General features: G+C 42.1%; 39 non-coding genes across 39 annotated transcripts; 2 read left to right on the top strand and 37 right to left on the bottom strand.

Moving 5' to 3' along the window:
• Positions 1-74: 74 nt before the first annotated feature.
• Positions 75-147, top strand: TRNAV-UAC (transfer RNA valine (anticodon UAC)). The gene has a single exon. It is a non-coding gene; the product is annotated as a tRNA-Val (tRNA).
• A 1,582-nt stretch (positions 148-1,729) lies between these two features.
• TRNAV-UAC (transfer RNA valine (anticodon UAC)) lies at positions 1,730-1,802 on the top strand. The gene has a single exon. It is a non-coding gene; the product is annotated as a tRNA-Val (tRNA).
• A 9,789-nt stretch (positions 1,803-11,591) lies between these two features.
• Positions 11,592-11,663, bottom strand: TRNAV-CAC (transfer RNA valine (anticodon CAC)). Its single transcript has one exon. It is a non-coding gene; the product is annotated as a tRNA-Val (tRNA).
• A 230-nt stretch (positions 11,664-11,893) lies between these two features.
• Positions 11,894-11,965, bottom strand: TRNAE-CUC (transfer RNA glutamic acid (anticodon CUC)). The gene has a single exon. It is a non-coding gene; the product is annotated as a tRNA-Glu (tRNA).
• Positions 11,966-12,044: 79 nt separating this feature from the next.
• Positions 12,045-12,116, bottom strand: TRNAE-CUC (transfer RNA glutamic acid (anticodon CUC)). The gene has a single exon. It is a non-coding gene; the product is annotated as a tRNA-Glu (tRNA).
• Positions 12,117-12,497: 381 nt separating this feature from the next.
• Positions 12,498-12,569, bottom strand: TRNAV-CAC (transfer RNA valine (anticodon CAC)). The gene has a single exon. It is a non-coding gene; the product is annotated as a tRNA-Val (tRNA).
• Positions 12,570-12,950: 381 nt separating this feature from the next.
• Positions 12,951-13,022, bottom strand: TRNAE-CUC (transfer RNA glutamic acid (anticodon CUC)). Its single transcript has one exon. It is a non-coding gene; the product is annotated as a tRNA-Glu (tRNA).
• Positions 13,023-13,097: 75 nt separating this feature from the next.
• On the bottom strand, positions 13,098-13,169 carry TRNAE-CUC (transfer RNA glutamic acid (anticodon CUC)). The gene has a single exon. It is a non-coding gene; the product is annotated as a tRNA-Glu (tRNA).
• A 79-nt stretch (positions 13,170-13,248) lies between these two features.
• TRNAV-CAC (transfer RNA valine (anticodon CAC)) lies at positions 13,249-13,320 on the bottom strand. Its single transcript has one exon. It is a non-coding gene; the product is annotated as a tRNA-Val (tRNA).
• A 524-nt stretch (positions 13,321-13,844) lies between these two features.
• Positions 13,845-13,916, bottom strand: TRNAE-CUC (transfer RNA glutamic acid (anticodon CUC)). Its single transcript has one exon. It is a non-coding gene; the product is annotated as a tRNA-Glu (tRNA).
• A 75-nt stretch (positions 13,917-13,991) lies between these two features.
• On the bottom strand, positions 13,992-14,063 carry TRNAE-CUC (transfer RNA glutamic acid (anticodon CUC)). Its single transcript has one exon. It is a non-coding gene; the product is annotated as a tRNA-Glu (tRNA).
• Positions 14,064-14,293: 230 nt separating this feature from the next.
• Positions 14,294-14,365, bottom strand: TRNAE-CUC (transfer RNA glutamic acid (anticodon CUC)). Its single transcript has one exon. It is a non-coding gene; the product is annotated as a tRNA-Glu (tRNA).
• A 226-nt stretch (positions 14,366-14,591) lies between these two features.
• TRNAE-CUC (transfer RNA glutamic acid (anticodon CUC)) lies at positions 14,592-14,663 on the bottom strand. The gene has a single exon. It is a non-coding gene; the product is annotated as a tRNA-Glu (tRNA).
• Positions 14,664-15,044: 381 nt separating this feature from the next.
• TRNAV-CAC (transfer RNA valine (anticodon CAC)) lies at positions 15,045-15,116 on the bottom strand. Its single transcript has one exon. It is a non-coding gene; the product is annotated as a tRNA-Val (tRNA).
• A 381-nt stretch (positions 15,117-15,497) lies between these two features.
• On the bottom strand, positions 15,498-15,569 carry TRNAE-CUC (transfer RNA glutamic acid (anticodon CUC)). Its single transcript has one exon. It is a non-coding gene; the product is annotated as a tRNA-Glu (tRNA).
• Positions 15,570-15,791: 222 nt separating this feature from the next.
• On the bottom strand, positions 15,792-15,863 carry TRNAE-CUC (transfer RNA glutamic acid (anticodon CUC)). Its single transcript has one exon. It is a non-coding gene; the product is annotated as a tRNA-Glu (tRNA).
• A 79-nt stretch (positions 15,864-15,942) lies between these two features.
• Positions 15,943-16,014, bottom strand: TRNAV-CAC (transfer RNA valine (anticodon CAC)). Its single transcript has one exon. It is a non-coding gene; the product is annotated as a tRNA-Val (tRNA).
• A 226-nt stretch (positions 16,015-16,240) lies between these two features.
• On the bottom strand, positions 16,241-16,312 carry TRNAV-CAC (transfer RNA valine (anticodon CAC)). Its single transcript has one exon. It is a non-coding gene; the product is annotated as a tRNA-Val (tRNA).
• Positions 16,313-16,693: 381 nt separating this feature from the next.
• Positions 16,694-16,765, bottom strand: TRNAE-CUC (transfer RNA glutamic acid (anticodon CUC)). The gene has a single exon. It is a non-coding gene; the product is annotated as a tRNA-Glu (tRNA).
• Positions 16,766-17,146: 381 nt separating this feature from the next.
• On the bottom strand, positions 17,147-17,218 carry TRNAV-CAC (transfer RNA valine (anticodon CAC)). The gene has a single exon. It is a non-coding gene; the product is annotated as a tRNA-Val (tRNA).
• A 381-nt stretch (positions 17,219-17,599) lies between these two features.
• On the bottom strand, positions 17,600-17,671 carry TRNAE-CUC (transfer RNA glutamic acid (anticodon CUC)). The gene has a single exon. It is a non-coding gene; the product is annotated as a tRNA-Glu (tRNA).
• A 222-nt stretch (positions 17,672-17,893) lies between these two features.
• On the bottom strand, positions 17,894-17,965 carry TRNAE-CUC (transfer RNA glutamic acid (anticodon CUC)). Its single transcript has one exon. It is a non-coding gene; the product is annotated as a tRNA-Glu (tRNA).
• A 79-nt stretch (positions 17,966-18,044) lies between these two features.
• Positions 18,045-18,116, bottom strand: TRNAV-CAC (transfer RNA valine (anticodon CAC)). Its single transcript has one exon. It is a non-coding gene; the product is annotated as a tRNA-Val (tRNA).
• Positions 18,117-18,342: 226 nt separating this feature from the next.
• TRNAV-CAC (transfer RNA valine (anticodon CAC)) lies at positions 18,343-18,414 on the bottom strand. Its single transcript has one exon. It is a non-coding gene; the product is annotated as a tRNA-Val (tRNA).
• Positions 18,415-18,795: 381 nt separating this feature from the next.
• TRNAE-CUC (transfer RNA glutamic acid (anticodon CUC)) lies at positions 18,796-18,867 on the bottom strand. The gene has a single exon. It is a non-coding gene; the product is annotated as a tRNA-Glu (tRNA).
• A 381-nt stretch (positions 18,868-19,248) lies between these two features.
• On the bottom strand, positions 19,249-19,320 carry TRNAE-CUC (transfer RNA glutamic acid (anticodon CUC)). Its single transcript has one exon. It is a non-coding gene; the product is annotated as a tRNA-Glu (tRNA).
• A 222-nt stretch (positions 19,321-19,542) lies between these two features.
• On the bottom strand, positions 19,543-19,614 carry TRNAE-CUC (transfer RNA glutamic acid (anticodon CUC)). Its single transcript has one exon. It is a non-coding gene; the product is annotated as a tRNA-Glu (tRNA).
• A 79-nt stretch (positions 19,615-19,693) lies between these two features.
• Positions 19,694-19,765, bottom strand: TRNAV-CAC (transfer RNA valine (anticodon CAC)). Its single transcript has one exon. It is a non-coding gene; the product is annotated as a tRNA-Val (tRNA).
• A 226-nt stretch (positions 19,766-19,991) lies between these two features.
• TRNAV-CAC (transfer RNA valine (anticodon CAC)) lies at positions 19,992-20,063 on the bottom strand. The gene has a single exon. It is a non-coding gene; the product is annotated as a tRNA-Val (tRNA).
• Positions 20,064-20,444: 381 nt separating this feature from the next.
• Positions 20,445-20,516, bottom strand: TRNAE-CUC (transfer RNA glutamic acid (anticodon CUC)). Its single transcript has one exon. It is a non-coding gene; the product is annotated as a tRNA-Glu (tRNA).
• Positions 20,517-20,897: 381 nt separating this feature from the next.
• On the bottom strand, positions 20,898-20,969 carry TRNAV-CAC (transfer RNA valine (anticodon CAC)). The gene has a single exon. It is a non-coding gene; the product is annotated as a tRNA-Val (tRNA).
• A 381-nt stretch (positions 20,970-21,350) lies between these two features.
• Positions 21,351-21,422, bottom strand: TRNAE-CUC (transfer RNA glutamic acid (anticodon CUC)). The gene has a single exon. It is a non-coding gene; the product is annotated as a tRNA-Glu (tRNA).
• A 222-nt stretch (positions 21,423-21,644) lies between these two features.
• Positions 21,645-21,716, bottom strand: TRNAE-CUC (transfer RNA glutamic acid (anticodon CUC)). The gene has a single exon. It is a non-coding gene; the product is annotated as a tRNA-Glu (tRNA).
• Positions 21,717-21,795: 79 nt separating this feature from the next.
• Positions 21,796-21,867, bottom strand: TRNAV-CAC (transfer RNA valine (anticodon CAC)). The gene has a single exon. It is a non-coding gene; the product is annotated as a tRNA-Val (tRNA).
• Positions 21,868-22,093: 226 nt separating this feature from the next.
• Positions 22,094-22,165, bottom strand: TRNAV-CAC (transfer RNA valine (anticodon CAC)). Its single transcript has one exon. It is a non-coding gene; the product is annotated as a tRNA-Val (tRNA).
• Positions 22,166-22,395: 230 nt separating this feature from the next.
• On the bottom strand, positions 22,396-22,467 carry TRNAE-CUC (transfer RNA glutamic acid (anticodon CUC)). Its single transcript has one exon. It is a non-coding gene; the product is annotated as a tRNA-Glu (tRNA).
• A 222-nt stretch (positions 22,468-22,689) lies between these two features.
• On the bottom strand, positions 22,690-22,761 carry TRNAE-CUC (transfer RNA glutamic acid (anticodon CUC)). The gene has a single exon. It is a non-coding gene; the product is annotated as a tRNA-Glu (tRNA).
• A 79-nt stretch (positions 22,762-22,840) lies between these two features.
• TRNAV-CAC (transfer RNA valine (anticodon CAC)) lies at positions 22,841-22,912 on the bottom strand. The gene has a single exon. It is a non-coding gene; the product is annotated as a tRNA-Val (tRNA).
• A 226-nt stretch (positions 22,913-23,138) lies between these two features.
• On the bottom strand, positions 23,139-23,210 carry TRNAV-CAC (transfer RNA valine (anticodon CAC)). Its single transcript has one exon. It is a non-coding gene; the product is annotated as a tRNA-Val (tRNA).
• Between the last annotated feature and the right edge of the window lie 37 nt (positions 23,211-23,247).

Here is a 23,247-nt window from a genome sequence, read left to right as displayed (position 1 = left end):
GTAGATACATGTTTTGACCATCGTGATTGGACATAATAATGAGTTAGATCTCTTGGAAAACTCAGAATTACTACGTATCTGTGGTGTAGTGGTTATCACGTCCGCTTTACGCGCGGAAGGTCCCAGGTTCGATCCCTGGTAGATACATGTTTTGACCATCGTGATTGCACTTAATAATAAGGTAGATCTCTGGGAAAGATGTGTATAACCACGTATCAATGGTGTAGTGGTTATCACGTCCGCCTAACACGCGCACGGTTCCAGGTTCGAGTCCTGGTAGATACATGTTTTGACCATCATGATTGGACATAAAAATAAGCTAGATCTCTTGGAAATCTCTGTATGACCACTAATGTATGGAGTAGTGGTTATCACGTCCGCCCAACACGCGGAAGGTCCCAAGTTCGAGCCCCGATAGAAACATGTTTTGACCATCGTGATTGGACCTAATAATAAGCTCGATCTCTGGGAAAACTCTGTATGACCACTTATGTATGGAGTAGTGGTTATCACGTCCGCCAACACGCGGATGATCCCAAGTTCGAGCCCCGATAGAAAAATGTTTTCACCATCGTGATTGGACTTAATAATAAGCTAGATCACTTGGAAAACTCAATAATACCAGGTATCTAAGCTTTAGTTGTTATCACATCCGCTTTAAACGCGGTAGCTCCCAGGTTCGAGCCGTGGTACATACATGTTTTGACCATCGTCATTGCACAAAATAATAAGCTAGATCTCTGGGAAAGATGTGTATAACCACGTGTCTATGGTGTAGTGGTTATCATGTCCGCTTTACACGCGGAAGGTTCCAGGTTCGAGCTCTGAAAGATACATGTTTTGACCATCGTGATTGCACATAATAATAAGGTAGATCTCTGGGAAAGATATGTATGACCACGTATCTATGGTGTAGTGGTTATCACGTCCGGCTTACACGCGCATGGTTCCAGGCTCGAGCCCTGGTAGATACATGTTTTGACCATCATGATTGGACATAAAAATAAGCTAGATCTCTTGGAATACTCAATATTATTACGTATCTATGCTTAAGTAGTTATCACGTCCGCCCAACACGCCGAGGTTCCCAGGTTCGAGCCCTGGTAGATACATGTTTTGACCATCGTGATTGGACATAATAATGAGCTAGATCTCTTGGAAAACTCAGAATTACTACGTATCCATGGTGTAATGGTTATCACGTCCGCTTTACACGCGGAAGGTCTCAGGTTCGAGCCCTGGTAGATACATGTTTTGACCATCGTGATTGGATATAAAAATAAGCTAGATCTCTTGGAAAACTCAATATTACCACGTATCTATGGTGTAATGCTTATCACGTCCGCCTAACACGCGCAAGGTTCCAGGCTCGAGCCCTGGTAGATACATGTTTTGACCATCATTATTGGACATAAAAATAAGCTAGATCTCTTGGAATACTCAATATTATTACGTATCTATGCTTAAGTGCTTATCACGTCCGCCTAACACGCGCAAGGTTCCAGGCTCGAGCCCTGGTAGATACATGTTTTGAACATAATGATTGGACATAAAAATAAGCTAGATCTCTTGGAAAACTCTCTATGACCACTTATGTATGGAGTAGTGGTCATCACGTCCGCCCAACACGCGGAGGGTCTCAGGTTCGAGATATGGTAGATACATGTTTTGACCATCGTGATTGGACATAATAATGAGTTAGATCACTTGGAAAACTCAGAATTACTATGTATCTGTGGTGTAGTGGTTATCACGTCCGCTTTACACGCGGAAGGTCCCAGGTTCGAGCCCTGGTAGATACATGTTTTGACCATCGTGATTGCACTTAATAATAAGGTAGATCTCTGGGAAAGAAGTTTATGACCACGTATCAATGGTGTAGTGGTTATCACGTCCGCCTAACACGCGCACGGTTCCAGGTTCGAGTCCTGGTAGATACATGTTTTGACCATCATGATTGGACATAAAAATAAGCTAGATCTCTTGGAAAACTCTGTATGACCACTAATGTATGGAGTAGTGGTTATCACGTCCGCCCAACACGCGGAAGGTCCCAAGTTCGAGCCCCGATAGAAACATGTTTTGACCATCGTGATTGCACTTAATAATAAGGTAAATCTCTGGGAAAGATCTGCATGACCACGTATCAATGGCAGGGTTCAAACCAAAAAAACCCAGCCCACCTAAAAAAACCACAAAAAAACCCGTTTAAAAAAACCCACTTTAAAAATAGTCAAAATTTTGGGAAAAAACTAATACTTGTGTTTAATACTTAATGAAATATTGAAATTTTACAATGGAATATTATTTCCTTAAAAATATTGGTATTTTTACTATTTTATGGTGATGGTTAGACTGGACATTACCAATGTTTCGGTTCCGCGCGGCAATACCTTTTACAAGTTTTAAAGCTTTTTCAGTTCCAAGTCTGTTTCTTAGTTTCGACCAAATCAACACAAAAGAAGAAAAAACTCTTTCGAGTGACGCAGAGCTTGCCGGGCAGCAATGCAAACTCCAAAAAAACGAACAATAGCCTTCTGACAATAATGATTTATCTGATTTTTTCTCCAATATCTTCCACCACTTCGCAGTTGAAAAGCTTTGGATCACATTTTCGTTCATTAGAGACTTTGGATAAACGTCTTTGTCCTCAATTTGAAACGCCAAAACAGCAGGAAGAAATTCTGGATGCACTTCTTGAATCCATTCTTCTGCTTGATCTTTTTGATCCTTGGTTAGACGACGTCCTCTGTACTTTGAATCCATAATGTTAGCCAAAAAGTGACAAGGTGTCATAGCTTGGTTGAATCTCTTTTCAAAGTGTTTCTTGTAAGGACTGAAGTCTTCATTAGTAAGGCAATCAAGCCAGATTTCAACTGAATCGGAAATGGTGGTTCCGTCGGCCTGGAGTTTATCCAGTGCAACTGCTACTGCAGTAAGTTGTTTCTGTAAGTTGACTGCTTCTCTGTATATCATTGCATTGTCCAAAATTTTGGCAATTTGTTTATCAAAATACTCTTCATTTTCCATTCTAATAGAAACGTAAAGATGGTAGTTTGAAACGAAGGTTCTTACACAATCTGGATGAGAGTTCCACCGCGTTTCATTAGGAATTTGGGGCATAGCCCCGTTCTTTTCTCGTAGCCAGCGTTCTCTCGTGAACGTTTCTGAAGTACTTTTGTACTTCTACTACATGTTTTAGCACAGTTTTTGGTGTTACTTCTTTCTCTACCAGGTTCATTAGATGAGCTGAACACCCATATGTCACAAGCTTTGGATTATTTTTCCTTAAAATTTCTCTCATTTTGTTCATTTTATTTTCATTATCTGTACAGACAGCAAAAATCTTTTTTCCAAACTTCTCTTCGCACATTCTGATGGAAGTTTCAGCTTGTTCAGCACAGTAATCAGAATCTTTCCTTACAGCCTCAGCATCAGTTGCATCAATAAGAAAAGGCGTTGTTCCAGTATGAATGCTTGTGGCTAGTATTGGGTCATTTCTTATGTTGGACCACCCATCTTGAACCAAAGTCAAACTACAATTCTTCACTTCTTGTTTCAGTTTCTCATCCACTTCTCTTGCTTCATTATCCAGCAGTTCACCTCCAATCTGCGCAGCTCGAGGAGGCTTGTAGCCTGGTCTAAGTGCTGACATCATTTTTTCATATTCTTTGCTTTCAGCTACGTTAAACGCTATGTTATTAGCATAAAAGAATTTTCAATTGTTTTGTCAATAAATCTCTTCTCTTCATCAGAAGTCTTTACTGTAAATATATCCATTGATGTTTGAGTTTTCATTCTCTTTGGTTTTTCTTTAAAACCTGAATAACTTGATGATGATGATGATGATGATATATTTGAAATTGAACTTCCAGGGCGGTTAAATTCCGGAGAAGGTGAAGATACAGTTGTATTATTGTCTGGATTATTAAGCAAAACCATTTCTAATTCAGCTGATTCCATTTCACCACTATTAACAGTGTTCCCTGTACCTCCGGCCTCACATTTCTTCAAGTGCGCTTTAATCCTTTCAATTTTTGAACTAATTAATTCGCCACAATGCTTACATTTTACTTTAGTAGAACATCCATCAATTGTTGTAAATTCATTCCACTCTTGAGCCTGCTTTCTACCACTGCCGAGGGGCATTTTTTCGACTCGCGACTGCTGTCACTGTTAATCCGCGATCGTCCTTTCCAAGTAAAGTTTTAAGCAGACGCTGAAGCAGTCGACATTAATATTATATAAATTTTGAAAACGAGGGCTAGTAATAAGTAGACTGAAGCAAGCAAAAATTATATGGAAAATAAAAACCCAAAAAAGCCCAATAAAACCCTAAAAAACCCAATAGAACCCGGTGGGCTGGGTTTTTTTAAACCCTGGGAGCTGCCCTCAGGGTGGAGTTCTCTCCCCCCTGTTGTGGTGACTGGTGGTGGACAAACTCCTGGAGAGGCTCGGGGGTTCTGGGGGCTGTCACTGCTTCGGGTATGCGGACGATGTGGCGATAGTCTTTACCGGGAAGTTCCAGGCTACTGTCACCGCACTTATGAGATCTGCTCTCTCTAACGGGGAGCAATGGTGTCAGGCGGTCAACCTCACTGTTAATCCTAATAAATCTGTCCTTGTTCCATTTAAGAGGAAGAACACTAAGGATCTGTTCAATGATATCTCTTTCTTTGGCCTGGTCCTGACAAAGTCCACCGAGGTGAAATACCTGGATGTGACTTTTGATTGCAGACTCACATGGAAGCCGCATCCTAATCGGTGCATGAAGAAAGCCAAGATGCTTTTCTGGAGGACCAGGAGCTCTGTCGGCCAGACTTGGGTTCTCAACCCCCAAAGCTGTACACTGGCTCTATACTGGGATCATCAGACCCATACTATCCTACGGGGCACTTGTCTGGTGGACAAGGGTCCGGCTTAAAACGGTGCAGGCTGCCCTGCGCAAGCTTCAAAGGCTTGCCTGCATCGGTGTTACGGGGGCCATGAGATCAACCCCAACTGCTTCCCTGGAGGTGCTCCTCACTAAGCCATTCAGCATCCACTTTCCCAGTCGGGCCGAGTGGACTAACCTGCTGCCTCTTGGCACTGGAGGTGAAACTATTTCGTTCACCGATGGTTCGAAGACTGACTCCGGCGCTGGCGCCGGCTATTACTGCCAAACCACAAGGGTCGGTTTTTCTGCTTGCCTGGGCACCTTTGCTAGTGTGTTCCAGGCGGAAATTGCTGCGAACTGTTATTGCGCAGATTACTGCATTAACAAAGGGTATACCGGACGGACTGTGAGAATTTACTCTGACAGTCAGGCCGCCTTGAATGCTCTGGACCAGTATCAGATTACCTCTCAACTGGTGCGTAGCTGCCTTGATCTGCTAGCGCGACTGGCATCCCGCATCAGGGTTCTGTTGTACTGGGTGCCAGGGCATAGCGGATATCATGGCAATAAGCAAGCCGATAGATTTGCGAAAAGGGGCGCGGAGGCCAAGCTCTTGGGGCCGGAGCCGGCCGTCCCCGTCCCCTACAGGCACGTTAAACGGTGTCTGCATGACAGGTTGACTGTCATACAAAACCAGCTCTGGCATAACATGGAGGGCCAGAGACAGACTAAACTTTTTTTCTATGGTCCCTGCAGGTCTCGTGCCAGAGACCTAATTTCGCTCAGCAGATGGGATATTAGGCTGGCCACCGGTCTTTTGACCGGGCACTGTCGGCTTAATAGGCACCTCCATCTGATGGGCTTTGCCGACGACCCTCTCTGTAGGTCGTGTCAGGAGAAGGAAGAAACATCCGCTCACGTACTTTGCGAGTGCGACTGCTTCGCCTCGCTTAGACTAGAATATTTTGATTCACATACTTTGGAACCCTCGAGGGTCTCCTCTATTACGGTGGAGCGAATTCTTCGCTACGCTGCAGCTACGGGCCTATTCAAGGCCTGAATATGAGGATGCACAATATGCCTTTGGCATCGGTGCTAGGGCGCGTACCCTCCTCAACAACAATAGTAATAGTAACTCTTCCCAACATCCCTTAACATTTCGGAGCAAGGGTACTAAACCGAATCACATAAGCGATAAATAGTTCCCTCATCGTTACTCTATCAGTGCTGCTTAACTATTTGCCTAGGCGCACTTGTGGATTTTTTTCCCACGTCGAGACTTTCAAGGTCTGTGGGTTGATATCTGATGATTTAGTACCAAACATTTAAATGGAATTCAGCCTAATACGAAGCCATGCCCATCTGAAGTTTGATGAGCGGGAGAGCAAACAAAAAACGTGAGAGGCTGGGAAAAATGACGTTTCATATCTTAAGTATTAAGAGGATTCAGAGTGTCATCCTTTTTCTATTATCACCTTCTGGTATCTGAAATAAATTTAAATCCCCTTAATATTCCTAAAATCTAAAATAATTGAGAGTACGCATTTGCTGTAATGATCGCGCATTTCAAATCAAGATACTTAAAACGATCATTATCTCTCTTGGGTAAACAAAGAGCTCATTTGAAGAATATACAGGGTGATTCAGAGATGTATGCGTTCCTTGCAACAGTAGATTCCTTGCAAAATTTGGAGTCGAATTTTCCTGAGCGGTTTAGGTCTAAACCGAACCGTTACAGAGTTACAAGCCCTTAAACTCCGGGCCCATTTGGGCCCTAATACCCCCTTCAGACGGTTCGTAAAATCTTGGTCTAATAAGAAAGCTTGTTTAATACTCTTGTTACTTTTGAAAAAAAACAAACAAACAGGTCGTAAAGCGATTTTGGTTAAACGAAATTCAGGTTTTTTGAAGAAACATGCGATATCTAACATTGCCCCTTACTATCTTTCTCAAGCAAGCGTTTAGTTTTAACGTGTCGTCTGAAGAGGGTATTAAACAAGAGGTGAAGAAAGAAGTTTAAAATGAGCTATTATCGGTGATTGCCAATTTGAGAAGTTCTTAATTTCAAATTCACATTTTTGCCTCCAAGCTTCCGCTAGACCAAAATACCTATTAAAAGTCATTTTGGGCTTATTTTGAAGTATTTAAACGCCTTTAGTTTCCCTGCTGAAGCAGTGAAAATTTATTTGTACTTATTAAAGTCCGCAATGGCGAACCGAGCGTTTAATAACTTTACGAATAACGAATACGCGGACATGCATTTGTTGTTAGGGGAATGTCGTGGTAACGCGAACGAAGCTGCGCTAAGGTACGCTGAACGATTTCCTAGGAGACGAGCACCAGACCCTCGCACGTTCCTCAATGTTGATCGAAGATTACGGGAAACTGGCGCGGTTAATCGTGGCCTAGGCGTTAGGGATCGCGGTATTGTTCGTGATCGCCAAGAAGACGAGATAATGAACTACGTCATTGAGGACCCAACGGTAAGCACCCGGCAAATCGCTCATTTCACGGGTATACCACAATCCCGCGTCTGGAGAGTTATTAGATCGAACGGACTAAGGCCTTATCATTACCAGCGAGTTCAGGAGTTAACACCAAATGACTATCCACAGCGAGTTAATTTCAGCCGTTGGTTATTACAACGCGACGCAAACGATCCGAACTTCCTGTCAAGCATTCTTTCCATGGATGAAGCGAATTTTTCCAGAACAGGCATAATAAACCTTCACAATTTGCACTACTGGACTGCAGAAAACCTTATCTAACTCGAGAAGGAAGTCATCAGCACCAGTTTTCCATAAATGTCTGGGCCGGACTTGTTGGCAACCATCTTGTTGGTCTGTTTATGCTTCCACCACGTTTAACTGGTGAAGATGGATAGGACGCGCAGGACCAGTGCTGTGGCCTCCCCGTTCTCCAGATTTAAATCCACTGGATTTTTTCTTGTGGGGAACCATGAAAGCCATGGTTTACTTTTCACCAGTGCCAACAAGAGACGTTCTTTGGGAGCGCATTCAACATGCTGCGGCGAACATTCGAGAACATCCGGAAATGATAAACAGTGTGCAAGGGTTTTTTAGACGTCGGGCTCAGGCATGCATCAACGCCAATGGTGCTCATTTTGAGCAACTTCTTTCATAAGTCGTTGAAGACCTTTTGTTGCAATTTAATTCTTTTGTTTCAATTTAATTCGTTTGTTACATCGAAATAAAGAAATATCCAAAAAAATTTATTGAAAGTACTTTTTATGCTTCGTCTGAAGAGGGTGGAAAGCTCTAGCGGAAGCTTGGAGGCAAAAATGTGAATTTGAAATTAAGAACTTCTCAAATTGGCAATCACCGTTAATAGCTCCTTTTAAACTTCTTTCTTCACCTCTTGTTTAATACCCTCTTCAGACGACACGTTAAAACTAAACGCTTGCTTGAGAAAGATAGTAAGGGGCAATGTTAGATATCGCATGTTTCTTCAGAAAACCTGAATTTCGTTTAACCAAAATCGCTTTACGACCTGTTTGTTTTTTTTTCAAAAGTAACAAGAGTATTAAACAAGCTTTCTTATTAGACCAAGATTTTACGAACCGTCTGAAGGGGGTATTAGGGCCCAAATGGGCGCGGAGTTTAAGGGCTTGTAACTCTGTAACGGTTCGGTTTAGACCAAAACCGCTCAGGAAAATTCGACTCTAAATTTTGCAAGGAATCTACTGTTGCAAGGAACGCATACATCTCTGAATCACCCTGTATATGCATAGTAATGGTTTGAGTAATAATACTAAAATCTGAAGGAAATAAAAATATACCAAGAAGGGATTTATTTAAGAAGGCATATGAGAGCGTCCGGTGCGCCCGTAATAGTCGGAAATGTCCCATTCATGGTTGAGGGTTGAATCGGAGGCGGGACTTTAATATTTTATCTTACTTTATGTTTTCCACCATTAATCACTTTTACCTTTTCGTTAAGCCTATTTTTGGTTTTTGGAACTCACGAAATCATAAATACACGACACTTGATTCGATTTAGAAATAATTTTAGAATGGACGATTCACTCAAAATCTCAAGATAGGTTCAAAATCTTTAACTAACTTCTTAATGCCAGTTAAAAACAACCGTCTTACCGTTTCAGCAACGGCAGAAGCCTCCATTTTCTGTTTTCTTTGCTCGAGGTTTGTTTTTTTTTTTAGTCGGAATACGTCATTCGCGTCTGTATGTCCTATCCCCGAGGGATCCAACAGGAAAGCGCAGAGCAATGATGGGCATGAAAGATGTGGGGCTTTCTTGTCCACTGACACTGGCATAAGAGTATTAGCGTAAAATCTCGCGACTTATGCCTTCTTATATAAATCCCTTCTTGAATATACTCATTTTGTTGTAATGAGGCCCATTTCTACAATTTAAGAGATGACGATTTTTCGCTTCCGGGTAAACAAAGAGTGCATTTGTTCAATATATATGCATAGTAATGGCACGCAAACGGACCTCTTAGTGAGATTAAACATTTTATGTAAGTTCGCTTCGTGAAGCCTGGAATAAATCGTTAATCTCCTCATCGTCATAGGTCAGATCGCGCAACAAAACGAGTAGCAGCGTTCGTTTTCATAGAATAACAGTCAGCGTACAGTCCGGATTTTAAAGAAACCAACTTGGCGAAAATTAACCTTTACTGTTCATTTTCAAGGTCTGTTCCTTTTGTTTTGCATTAAGCCTCTTATCTGAAAAGGATAAAACTCTTGACTTTCATCTCACTTTTTGGCACTTTGGGTCCAGAGAGTACGCAGTTGTACAACTCTTACATCGAGGGGGCTTACTGGATGAGATATTCAGGGGAGGGGGGTATTGGAATCAATTCTAGCACCAGGATGCGATTCAGTGTTAATTTGTTTTTTACCCATGCTCAAAAACTTGCGTATTCTTTTCCGAGACCAGTTTTCGAGAAAACATTGAAGCTATGCTAGCTGATGAGCAACTGCAAAGTTATCCCGAATTTTCAAAATATATGGCAGATAACTGGCTGTCCATGAAAGAAATGTGGGTCCACGCATATCGACGACAGCATTTCAATTTGGGGGAATCAACGAATAACCGACTTGAATCATATAATCAAAAGGTTAAAGGGATATGTAAACGTAACGCGGCTCTAGATGACTTCTATCGGGACATGAAACTATTTTCCGCTTATGTTGAAAACATGAACGATCACGAAAAATTTTAAACTAAAACTAAAACATGTTTCCGTAAATTTAATTTTGACGAAGAAGACCTGAGAGAAGCAGCCTGCGAAATATTTGAAAAAGTAGTACCAGCACTTTCTGAAAAAATAGTATAAAACCTTCGGGAAAGTGCAACGTGTAAAAGTCAGTGCACTGTGATTGACAATTGCGACTCTGTTGTCGTAAAAATAAACAAACGTGCAGATGTAATTACTAACGGAATAAAATGCTCCTGTTCTACGTTCGTAACGCTAAAAATACCATGCGTACACATTTTTACTGCCCGTAAATTCTTGGGAAAATCCCTCTTCACCGAAGACATTTTACCAAGAAGGCTTTCAAAATTGATTTGGCTAGAGGGTTTGAACTCCAAAAGTGATTCACGAAAACGGGCATATTCCAAACACAACATCTTACCCGATTAAACAAATGTAAAACCTCACAGCAAAAATATAGTGAAGCAAAACCTATTTTGGATACCCTTGGAAATATCTTATCTTCCTGCGGTCAAAAAACATTTCAGAAAAGAATTAAAATTATTAACAGGATCACCAAGTCTTGGGCGGAAGGGCAAGACTTAAAAATCATTATTGGGGATCAGGAATATGATCCAGATGATGAAAGTGAAGATGATGGAAATGAAACTAACAAGTCTGGGGAGGAACGGGAAGGTGAAAGTGAAGATGATGAAAATAAAAGTAACAAGTCCGAGGAGGAACGGGAAGGTGAAAGTGAAGATGATGAAAATGAATGTAACAAGTGTGAGGAGGAACGGGAAGGTGAAAGTGAAGATGATGAAAATGAAAGTAACAAGTCTGAGGAGGAACGGGAAGGTGAAAGTCAAGATGATAAAAATGAAATTAACAAGTCTGAGGAGGAATCGGATGACGAAACTGACGAAGGCAAGACATACACCAGAGAAGTTTTACAGAAAATGATCCGAAAAAGATTCAAAAATCTGAGGAGGAGTCAAATGAAGATAACGTCAACGAAAATCGAAAAAGTGACGAGGATAATTTTTACAAGTTAGAGAATAGCGACGAAGAACTGGAAAAGGGGGAAACCAAGAAGGACGAGATTTTTAAAGAAAGTGGCCAGAGTCGAGAAGTTAGCGACGAAGTCGAAGACTCTAGGAAACCAACATTCAAACGAATGAAAAAGCTCAAACGTCTTGAAGAGAAAAATAAATAGGAGAAAAGTCGACGAGATTCAGGACGAAACCAGGAGAAATCTCCAATCTAATTTTATTGAAACCGAAAAAGACTTCAAAAAAACTCACAAATGAAAGATGGCCCCGCGTTACCGCAAGTAAAGGAACCTTTAAAGCTAAATGTTGTGGGAAGACCCAAAGCACTGTCTGCGATACCGGGAATCGAAACCGGGCCTTCAGGGTGAAAGCCAGGTATCTTACCCACTAGACCATATCGGACTTGCTCAACCAAGTCTTAATTCTATTCATAAACTTATATCCGTAAGTTTATTCTTCAAAAACGGTACAAAAGCACTCGCTCCGATACCGGGAATCGAACCCGGGCCTTCTTGGTGTGAGCCAGATATCCTAGCCACTAGACCATATCGGAATTGCTTAAACAAGTCTAAATTCTATTAATAAACCTATATTCTTAAGTCTATTCTTCAAAACCGGTACAAAAGCACTTGCTCCGATACCAGGAATCGAACCCGGGCCTTCTGGGTGAGAGCCAGATATCCTAGCCACTAGACCATATGGAACTGGTTTGAGCAACCCTAGATATTATTCCTATAAATGTGTCTTTAAGTTTATTCTTTAAAGTTGGTACAAACGCACTGTCTCCGATACCTGGAATCGAACCCGGGCCTTCTGGGTGAGAGCCAGATATCCTAGCCACTAGACCATATCGGACTGGTTTGAGCATCCCTAGATATTATTCCTATAAATGTGTCTTTAAGTTTATTCTTTAAAGTTGGTACAAACGCACTGTCTCCGACACCGGGAATCGAACCCGGGCCTTGTGGGTGAGAGCCAGATATCCTAGCCACTAGACCATATCGGACTGGTTTGAGCAACCCTAGATATTATTCCTATAAATGTGTCTTTAAATTTATTCTATAAAAGCGGTACAAAAGCACTGTCTGCGATATCGGGAATCGAACCCGGGCCTTCAGGGTGAAAGCCAGATATTCTAGCCACTAGACCATATCGGACTTGCTTAACCAAGTCTTAATTCTATTCATAAACCTATATCCTTAAGTCTATTCTTCAAAACCGATACAAAAGCACTCGCTCCGATACCAGGAATCGAACCCGGGCCTTCTAGTTGAGAGCCAGATTTCCTAGCCACTACACCATATCGGACTGGTTTGAGCAACAATAGATATTATTCCTATAAATGTGTCTTTAAGTTTATTCTTTAAAATTGGTCTAAACGCACTGTCTCCGATACCGGGAATCGAACCCGGGCCTTCTTGGTGTGAGCCAGATATCCTAGCCACTAGACCATATCGGACTGGTTTGACCAACCCTAGATATTAATCCTATAAATGTGTTTTTAAATTTATTCTATAAAATCGGTACAAAAGCACAGTCTGCGTTACCGGGAATCGAAACCGGGCCTACAGGGTGAATGCCAGATATCCTAGCCACTAGACATTATCGGAATTGCTTAACCAAGTCTTAATTCTATTAATAAACCTATATCCTTAAGTCTATTCTTCAATACCGGTACAAAAGCACTTGCTCCGATACCAGGAATCGAACCCGGGCCTTCTGGGTGAGAGCCAGATATCCTAGCCACTAGACCATATGGAACTGGTTTGAGCAACCCTAAATATTATTCCTATAAATGTGTCTTTAAGTTTATTCTTTAAAGTTGGTACAGACGCACTTTCTCCAACACCGGGAATCGAACCCGGGCCTTCTGTGTGAGAGCCAGATATCCTAGCCACTAGACCATATCGGACTTGCTTAAGTCTTAATTCTATTCATAAACCTATATCCTTAAGTCTATTCTTCAAAACCGGTACAAAAGCACTTGCTCCGATACTAGGAATCGAACCCGGGCCTTCTGGGTGAGAGCCAGATATCCTAGCCACTAGACCATATCGGACTGGTTTGAGCAACAATAGATATTATTCCTATAAATGTGTCTCTAAGTTTATTCTTTAAAATTGGTCTAAACGCACTGTCTCCGATACCGGGAATCGAACCCGGGCCTACTGGGTGTGAGCCAGATATCCTAGCCACTAGACCATATCGGACTTGCTTAAGTCTTAATTCTATTCATAAACCTATATTCTTAAGTCTATTCTTCAAAACCGGTACAAAAGCACTTGCTCCGATACTAGGAATCGAACCCGGGCCTTCTGGGTGAGAGCCAGATATCCTAGCCATTAGACCATATGGGACTGGTTTGAGCAACCCTAGATATTATTCCTATAAATGTGTCTTTAAATTTATTCTTTAAAGTTGGTACAAACGCACTGTCTCCGACACCGGGAATCGAACCCGAGCCTTCTGGGTGAGAGCAAGATATCCTAGCCACTAGACCATATCGGACTTGCGAAAGTCTTAATTCTATTAATAAACCTATATCCTTAAGTCTATTCTTCAAAACCGGTACAAAAGTACTTGCTCCGATACCAGGAATCGAACCCGGGCCTTCTGGGTGAGAGCCAGATATCCTAGCCACTAGACCATATGGAACTGGTGTGAGCAACCCTAGATATTATTCCTATAAATGTGTCTTTAAGTTTATTCTTTAAAGTTGGTACAAACGCACTGTCTCCGATACCTGGAATCGAACCCGGGCCTTCTGGGTGAGAGCCAGATATCCTAGCCACTAGACCATATCGGACTTGCTAAAGTCTTAATTCTATTAATAAACCTATATCCTTAAGTCTATTCTTCAAAACCGGTACAAAAGCACTTGCTCCGATACCAGGAATCGAACCCGGGCCTTCTGGGTGAGAGCCAGATATCCTACCCACTAGACCATATCGGAATTGCTTAACCAAGTCTTAATTCTATTAATAAATCTATATCCTTAAGTCTATTCTTCAAAACCGGTACAAATGCACTTGCTCCGATACCAGGAATCGAACCCGGGCCTTCTAGGTGAGAGACAGATATCCTAGCCACTAGACCATATGGAACTGGTTTGAGCAACCCTAGATATTATTCCTATAAATATGTCTTTAAGTTTATTCTTTAAAGTTGGTACAAACGCACTGTCTCCGATACCTGGAATCGAACCCGGGCCTTCTGGGTGAGAGCCAGATATCCTAGCCACTAGACCATATCGGACTTGCTAAAGTCTTAATTCTATTAATAAACCTATATCCTTAAGTCTATTCTTCAAAACCGGTACAAAAGCACTTGCTCCGATACCAGGAATCGAACCCGGGCCTTCTGGGTGAGAGCCAGATATCCTAGCCACTAGACCATATGGAACTGGTTTGAGCAACCCTAGATATTATTCCTATAAATGTGTCTTTAAGTTTATTCTTTAAAGTTGGTACAAACGCACTGTCTCCGATACCTGGAATCGAACCCGGGCCTTCTGGGTGAGAGCCAGATATCCTAGCCACTAGACCATATCGGACTGGTTTGAGCAACCCTAGATATTATTCCTATAAATGGGTCTTTAAATTTATTCTATAAAAGCGGTACAAAAGCACTGTCTGCGATACCGGGAATCGAACCCGGGCCTTCAGGGTGAAAGCCAGATATTCTAGCCACTAGACCATATCGGACTTGCGTAACCAAGTCTTAATTCTATTCATAAACCTATATCCTTAAGTCTATTCTTCAAAACCGATACAAAAGCACTCGCTCCGATACCAGGAACCGAACCCGGGCCTTCTGGGTGAGAACCAGATTTCCTAGCCACTACACCATATCGGACTGGTTTGAGCAACAATAGATATTATTCCTATAAATGTGTCTTTAAGTTTATTCTTTAAAATTGGTCTAAACGCACTGTCTCCGATACCGGGAACCGAACCCGGGCCTTCTTGGTGTGAGCCAGATATCCTAGCCACTAGACCATATCGGACTGGTTTGAGCAACCCTAGATATTAATCCTATAAATGTGTTTTTAAATTTATTCTATAAAATCGGTACAAAAGCACAGTCTGCGTTACCGGGAATCGAAACCGGGCCTACAGGGTGAATGCCAGATATCCTAGCCACTAGACATTATCGGAATTGCTTAACCAAGTCTTAATTCTATTAATAAACCTATATCCTTAAGTCTATTCTTCAAAACCGGTACAAAAGCACTCTCTCCGATACCAGGAATCGAACCCGGGCCTTCTGGGTGAGAGCCAGATATCCTAGCCACTAGACCATATGGAACTGGTGTGAGCAACCCTAGATATTATTCCTATAAATGTGTCTTTAAGTTTATTCTTTAAAGTTGGTACAAACGCACTGTCTCCGATACCTGGAATCGAACCCGGGCCTTCTGGGTGAGAGCCAGATATCCTAGCCACTAGACCACATCGGACTTGCTAAAGTCTTAATTCTATTAATAAACCTATATCCTTAAGTCTATTCTTCAAAACCGGTACAAAAGCACTTGCTCCGATACCAGGAATCGAACCCGGGCCTTCTGTGTGAGAGCCAGATATCCTAGCCACTAGACCATATTGGATTTGCTTAAGTCTTAATTCTATTCATAAACCTATATCCTTAAGTCTATTCTTCAAAACCGGTACAAAAGCACTTGCTCCGATACTAGGAATCGAACCCGGGCCTTCTGGGTGAGAGCCAGATATCCTAGCCACTAGACCATATCGGACTGGTTTGAGCAACAATAGATATTATTCCCATAAATGTGTCTTAAAGTTTATTCTTTAAAATTGGTCTAAACGCACTGTCTCCGATACCGGGAATCGAACCCGGGCCTACTGGGTGTGAGCCAGATATCCTAGCCACTAGACCATATCGGACTTGCTTAAGTCTTAATTCTATTCATAAACCTATATCCTTAAGTCTATTCTTCAAAACCGGTACAAAAGCACTTGCTCCGATACTAGGAATCGAACCCGGGCCTTCTGGGTGAGAGCCAGATTTCCTAGCCACTACACCATATCGGACTGGTTTGAGCAACAATAGATATTATTCCTATAAATGTGTCTTTAAGTTTATTCTTTAAAATTGGTCTAAACGCACTGTCTCCGATACCGGGAACCGAACCCGGGCCTTCTTGGTGTGAGCCAGATATCCTAGCCACTAGACCATATCGGACTGGTTTGAGCAACCCTAGATATTAATCCTATAAATGTGTTTTTAAATTTATTCTATAAAAGCGGTACAAAAGCACTGTCTGCGATACCGGGAATCGAACCCGGGCCTTCAGGGTGAAAGCCAGATATTCTAGCCACTAGACCATATCGGACTTGCGTAACCAAGTCTTAATTCTATTCATAAACCTATATCCTTAAGTCTATTCTTCAAAACCGATACAAAAGCACTCGCTCCGATACCAGGAATCGAACCCGGGCCTTCTGGGTGAGAGCCAGATATCCTAGCCACTAGACCATATGGAACTGGTTTGAGCAACCCTAGATATTATTCCTATAAATGTGTCTTTAAGTTTATTCTTTAAAGTTGGTACAAACGCACTGTCTCCGATACCTGGAATCGAACCCGGGCCTTCTGGGTGAGAGCCAGATATCCTAGCCACTAGACCATATCGGACTGGTTTGAGCAACCCTAGATATTATTCCTATAAATGGGTCTTTAAATTTATTCTATAAAAGCGGTACAAAAGCACTGTCTGCGATACCGGGAATCGAACCCGGGCCTTCAGGGTGAAAGCCAGATATTCTAGCCACTAGACCATATCGGACTTGCGTAACCAAGTCTTAATTCTATTCATAAACCTATATCCTTAAGTCTATTCTTCAAAACCGATACAAAAGCACTCGCTCCGATACCAGGAACCGAACCCGGGCCTTCTGGGTGAGAACCAGATTTCCTAGCCACTACACCATATCGGACTGGTTTGAGCAACAATAGATATTATTCCTATAAATGTGTCTTTAAGTTTATTCTTTAAAATTGGTCTAAACGCACTGTCTCCGATACCGGGAACCGAACCCGGGCCTTCTTGGTGTGAGCCAGATATCCTAGCCACTAGACCATATCGGACTGGTTTGAGCAACCCTAGATATTAATCCTATAAATGTGTTTTTAAATTTATTCTATAAAATCGGTACAAAAGCACAGTCTGCGTTACCGGGAATCGAAACCGGGCCTACAGGGTGAATGCCAGATATCCTAGCCACTAGACATTATCGGAATTGCTTAACCAAGTCTTAATTCTATTAATAAACCTATATCCTTAAGTCTATTCTTCAAAACCGGTACAAAAGCACTCTCTCCGATACCAGGAATCGAACCCGGGCCTTCTGGGTGAGAGCCAGATATCCTAGCCACTAGACCATATGGAACTGGTGTGAGCAACCCTAGATATTATTCCTATAAATGTGTCTTTAAGTTTATTCTTTAAAGTTGGTACAAACGCACTGTCTCCGATACCTGGAATCGAACCCGGGCCTTCTGGGTGAGAGCCAGATATCCTAGCCACTAGACCACATCGGACTTGCTAAAGTCTTAATTCTATTAATAAACCTATATCCTTAAGTCTATTCTTCAAAACCGGTACAAAAGCACTTGCTCCGATACCAGGAATCGAACCCGGGCCTTCTGTGTGAGAGCCAGATATCCTAGCCACTAGACCATATTGGATTTGCTTAAGTCTTAATTCTATTCATAAACCTATATCCTTAAGTCTATTCTTCAAAACCGGTACAAAAGCACTTGCTCCGATACTAGGAATCGAACCCGGGCCTTCTGGGTGAGAGCCAGATATCCTAGCCACTAGACCATATCGGACTGGTTTGAGCAACAATAGATATTATTCCCATAAATGTGTCTTAAAGTTTATTCTTTAAAATTGGTCTAAACGCACTGTCTCCGATACCGGGAATCGAACCCGGGCCTACTGGGTGTGAGCCAGATATCCTAGCCACTAGACCATATCGGACTTGCTTAAGTCTTAATTCTATTCATAAACCTATATCCTTAAGTCTATTCTTCAAAACCGGTACAAAAGCACTTGCTCCGATACTAGGAATCGAACCCGGGCCTTCTGGGTGAGAGCCAGATTTCCTAGCCACTACACCATATCGGACTGGTTTGAGCAACAATAGATATTATTCCTATAAATGTGTCTTTAAGTTTATTCTTTAAAATTGGTCTAAACGCACTGTCTCCGATACCGGGAACCGAACCCGGGCCTTCTTGGTGTGAGCCAGATATCCTAGCCACTAGACCATATCGGACTGGTTTGAGCAACCCTAGATATTAATCCTATAAATGTGTTTTTAAATTTATTCTATAAAAGCGGTACAAAAGCACTGTCTGCGATACCGGGAATCGAACCCGGGCCTTCAGGGTGAAAGCCAGATATTCTAGCCACTAGACCATATCGGACTTGCGTAACCAAGTCTTAATTCTATTCATAAACCTATATCCTTAAGTCTATTCTTCAAAACCGATACAAAAGCACTCGCTCCGATACCAGGAATCGAACCCGGGCCTTCTGGGTGAGAGCCAGATATCCTAGCCACTAGACCATATGGAACTGGTTTGAGCAACCCTAGATATTATTCCTATAAATGTGTCTTTAAGTTTATTCTTTAAAGTTGGTACAAACGCACTGTCTCCGATACCTGGAATCGAACCCGGGCCTTCTGGGTGAGAGCCAGATATCCTAGCCACTAGACCATATCGGACTGGTTTGAGCAACCCTAGATATTATTCCTATAAATGGGTCTTTAAATTTATTCTATAAAAGCGGTACAAAAGCACTGTCTGCGATACCGGGAATCGAACCCGGGCCTTCAGGGTGAAAGCCAGATATTCTAGCCACTAGACCATAACGGACTTGCGTAACCAAGTCTTAATTCTATTAATAAACCTATATCCTTAAGTCTATTCTTCAAAACCGGTACAAAAGCACTCTCTCCGATACCAGGAATCGAACCCGGGCCTTCTGGGTGAGAGCCAGATATCCTAGCCACTAGACCATATGGAACTGGTGTGAGCAACCCTAGATATTATTCCTATAAATGTGTCTTTAAGTTTATTCTTTAAAGTTGGTACAAACGCACTGTCTCCGATACCTGGAATCGAACCCGGGCCTTCTGGGTGAGAGCCAGATATCCTAGCCACTAGACCACATCGGACTTGCTAAAGTCTTAATTCTATTAATAAACCTATATCCTTAAGTCTATTCTTCAAAACCGGTACAAAAGCACTTGCTCCGATACCAGGAATCGAACCCGGGCCTTCTGTGTGAGAGCCAGATATCCTAGCCACTAGACCATATTGGATTTGCTTAAGTCTTAATTCTATTCATAAACCTATATCCTTAAGTCTATTCTTCAAAACCGGTACAAAAGCACTTGCTCCGATACTAGGAATCGAACCCGGGCCTTCTGGGTGAGAGCCAGATATCCTAGCCACTAGACCATATCGGACTGGTTTGAGCAACAATAGATATTATTCCCATAAATGTGTCTTAAAGTTTATTCTTTAAAATTGGTCTAAACGCACTGTCTCCGATACCGGGAATCGAACCCGGGCCTACTGGGTGTGAGCCAGATATCCTAGCCACTAGACCATATCGGACTTGCTTAAGTCTTAATTCTATTCATAAACCTATATCCTTAAGTCTATTCTTCAAAACCGGTACAAAAGCACTTGCTCCGATACTAGGAATCGAACCCGGGCCTTCTGGGTGAGAGCCAGATTTCCTAGCCACTACACCATATCGGACTGGTTTGAGCAACAATAGATATTATTCCTATAAATGTGTCTTTAAGTTTATTCTTTAAAATTGGTCTAAACGCACTGTCTCCGATACCGGGAACCGAACCCGGGCCTTCTTGGTGTGAGCCAGATATCCTAGCCACTAGACCATATCGGACTGGTTTGAGCAACCCTAGATATTAATCCTATAAATGTGTTTTTAAATTTATTCTATAAAAGCGGTACAAAAGCACTGTCTGCGATACCGGGAATCGAACCCGGGCCTTCAGGGTGAAAGCCAGATATTCTAGCCACTAGACCATATCGGACTTGCGTAACCAAGTCTTAATTCTATTCATAAACCTATATCCTTAAGTCTATTCTTCAAAACCGATACAAAAGCACTCGCTCCGATACCAGGAATCGAACCCGGGCCTTCTGGGTGAGAGCCAGATATCCTAGCCACTAGACCATATGGAACTGGTTTGAGCAACCCTAGATATTATTCCTATAAATGTGTCTTTAAGTTTATTCTTTAAAGTTGGTACAAACGCACTGTCTCCGATACCTGGAATCGAACCCGGGCCTTCTGGGTGAGAGCCAGATATCCTAGCCACTAGACCATATCGGACTGGTTTGAGCAACCCTAGATATTATTCCTATAAATGGGTCTTTAAATTTATTCTATAAAAGCGGTACAAAAGCACTGTCTGCGATACCGGGAATCGAACCCGGGCCTTCAGGGTGAAAGCCAGATATTCTAGCCACTAGACCATATCGGACTTGCGTAACGAAGTCTTAATTCTATTCATAAACCTATATCCTTAAGTCTATTCTTCAAAACCGATACAAAAGCACTCGCTCCGATACCAGGAACCGAACCCGGGCCTTCTGGGTGAGAACCAGATTTCCTAGCCACTACACCATATCGGACTGGTTTGAGCAACAATAGATATTATTCCTATAAATGTGTCTTTAAGTTTATTCTTTAAAATTGGTCTAAACGCACTGTCTCCGATACCGGGAACCGAACCCGGGCCTTCTTGGTGTGAGCCAGATATCCTAGCCACTAGACCATATCGGACTGGTTTGAGCAACCCTAGATATTAATCCTATAAATGTGTTTTTAAATTTATTCTATAAAATCGGTACAAAAGCACAGTCTGCGTTACCGGGAATCGAAACCGGGCCTACAGGGTGAATGCCAGATATCCTAGCCACTAGACATTATCGGAATTGCTTAACCAAGTCTTAATTCTATTAATAAACCTATATCCTTAAGTCTATTCTTCAAAACCGGTACAAAAGCACTCTCTCCGATACCAGGAATCGAACCCGGGCCTTCTGGGTGAGAGCCAGATATCCTAGCCACTAGACCATATGGAACTGGTGTGAGCAACCCTAGATATTATTCCTATAAATGTGTCTTTAAGTTTATTCTTTAAAGTTGGTACAAACGCACTGTCTCCGATACCTGGAATCGAACCCGGGCCTTCTGGGTGAGAGCCAGATATCCTAGCCACTAGACCATATCGGACTTGCTAAAGTCTTAATTCTATTAATAAACCTATATCCTTAAGTCTATTCTTCAAAACCGGTACAAAAGCACTTGCTCCGATACCAGGAATCGAACCCGGGCCTTCTGTGTGAGAGCCAGATATCCTAGCCACTAGACCATATTGGATTTGCTTAAGTCTTAATTCTATTCATAAACCTATATCCTTAAGTCTATTCTTCAAAACCGGTACAAAAGCACTTGCTCCGATACTAGGAATCGAACCCGGGCCTTCTGGGTGAGAGCCAGATATCCTAGCCACTAGACCATATCGGACCGGTTTGAGCAACAATAGATATTATTCCCATAAATGTGTCTTAAAGTTTATTCTTTAAAATTGGTCTAAACGCACTGTCTCCGATACCGGGAATCGAACCCGGGCCTACTGGGTGTGAGCCAGATATCCTAGCCACTAGACCATATCGGACTTGCTTAAGTCTTAATTCTATTCATAAACCTATATCCTTAAGTCTATTCTTCAAAACCGGTACAAAAGCACTTGCTCCGATACTAGGAATCGAACCCGGGCCTTCTGGGTGAGAGCCAGATTTCCTAGCCACTACACCATATCGGACTGGTTTGAGCAACAATAGATATTATTCCTATAAATGTGTCTTTAAGTTTATTCTTTAAAATTGGTCTAAACGCACTGTCTCCGATACCGGGAACCGAACCCGGGCCTTCTTGGTGTGAGCCAGATATCCTAGCCACTAGACCATATCGGACTGGTTTGAGCATCCCTAGATATTATTCCTATAAATGTGTCTTTAAGTTTATTCTTTAAAGTTGGTACAAACGCACTGTCTCCGATACCAGGAATCGAACCCGGGCCTTCTGGGTGAGAGCCAGATATCCTAGCCACTAGACCATATGGAACTGGTGTGAGCAACCCTAGATATTATTCCTATAAATGTGTCTTTAAGTTTATTCTTTAAAGTTGGTACAAACGCACTGTCTCCGATACCTGGAATCGAACCCGGGCCTTCTGGGTGAGAGCCAGATATCCTAGCCACTAGACCATATCGGACTTGCTAAAGTCTTAATTCTATTAATAAACCTATATCCTTAAGTCTATTCTTCAAAACCGGTACAAAAGCACTTGCTCCGATACCAGGAATCGAACCCGGGCCTTCTGTGTGAGAGCCAGATATCCTAGCCACTAGACCATATTGGATTTGCTTAAGTCTTAATTCTATTCATAAACCTATATCCTTAAGTCTATTCTTCAAAACCGGTACAAAAGCACTTGCTCCGATACTAGGAATCGAACCCGGGCCTTCTGGGTGAGAGCCAGATATCCTAGCCACTAGACCATATCGGACTGGTTTGAGCAACAATAGATATTATTCCCATAAATGTGTCTTAAAGTTTATTCTTTAAAATTGGTCTAAACGCACTGTCTCCGATACCGGGAATCGAACCCGGGCCTACTGGGTGTGAGCCAGATATCCTAGCCACTAGACCATATCGGACTTGCTTAAGTCTTAATTCTATTCATAAACCTATATCCTTAAGTCTATTCTTCAAAACCGGTACAAAAGCACTTGCTCCGATACTAGGAATCGAACCCGGGCCTTCTGGGTGAGAGCCAGATTTCCTAGCCACTACACCATATCGGACTGGTTTGAGCAACAATAGATATTATTCCTATAAATGTGTCTTTAAGTTTATTCTTTAAAATTGGTCTAAACGCACTGTCTCCGATACCGGGAATCGAACCCGGGCCTACTGGGTGTGAGCCAGATATCCTAGCCACTAGACCATATCGGACTTGCTTAAGTCTTAATTCTATTCATAAACCTATATC

This window comes from Phalangium opilio, unplaced genomic scaffold (assembly GCF_054372755.1).
Source record: "Phalangium opilio isolate 3A_F unplaced genomic scaffold, DU_Popi_V2 ptg000077l_1, whole genome shotgun sequence".
NCBI classification, from domain to species: domain Eukaryota; kingdom Metazoa; phylum Arthropoda; class Arachnida; order Opiliones; family Phalangiidae; genus Phalangium; species Phalangium opilio.
The sequence above is the reverse complement of the archived record's forward strand: the minus strand, read 5'-3'. Positions and strand labels throughout refer to the sequence as shown.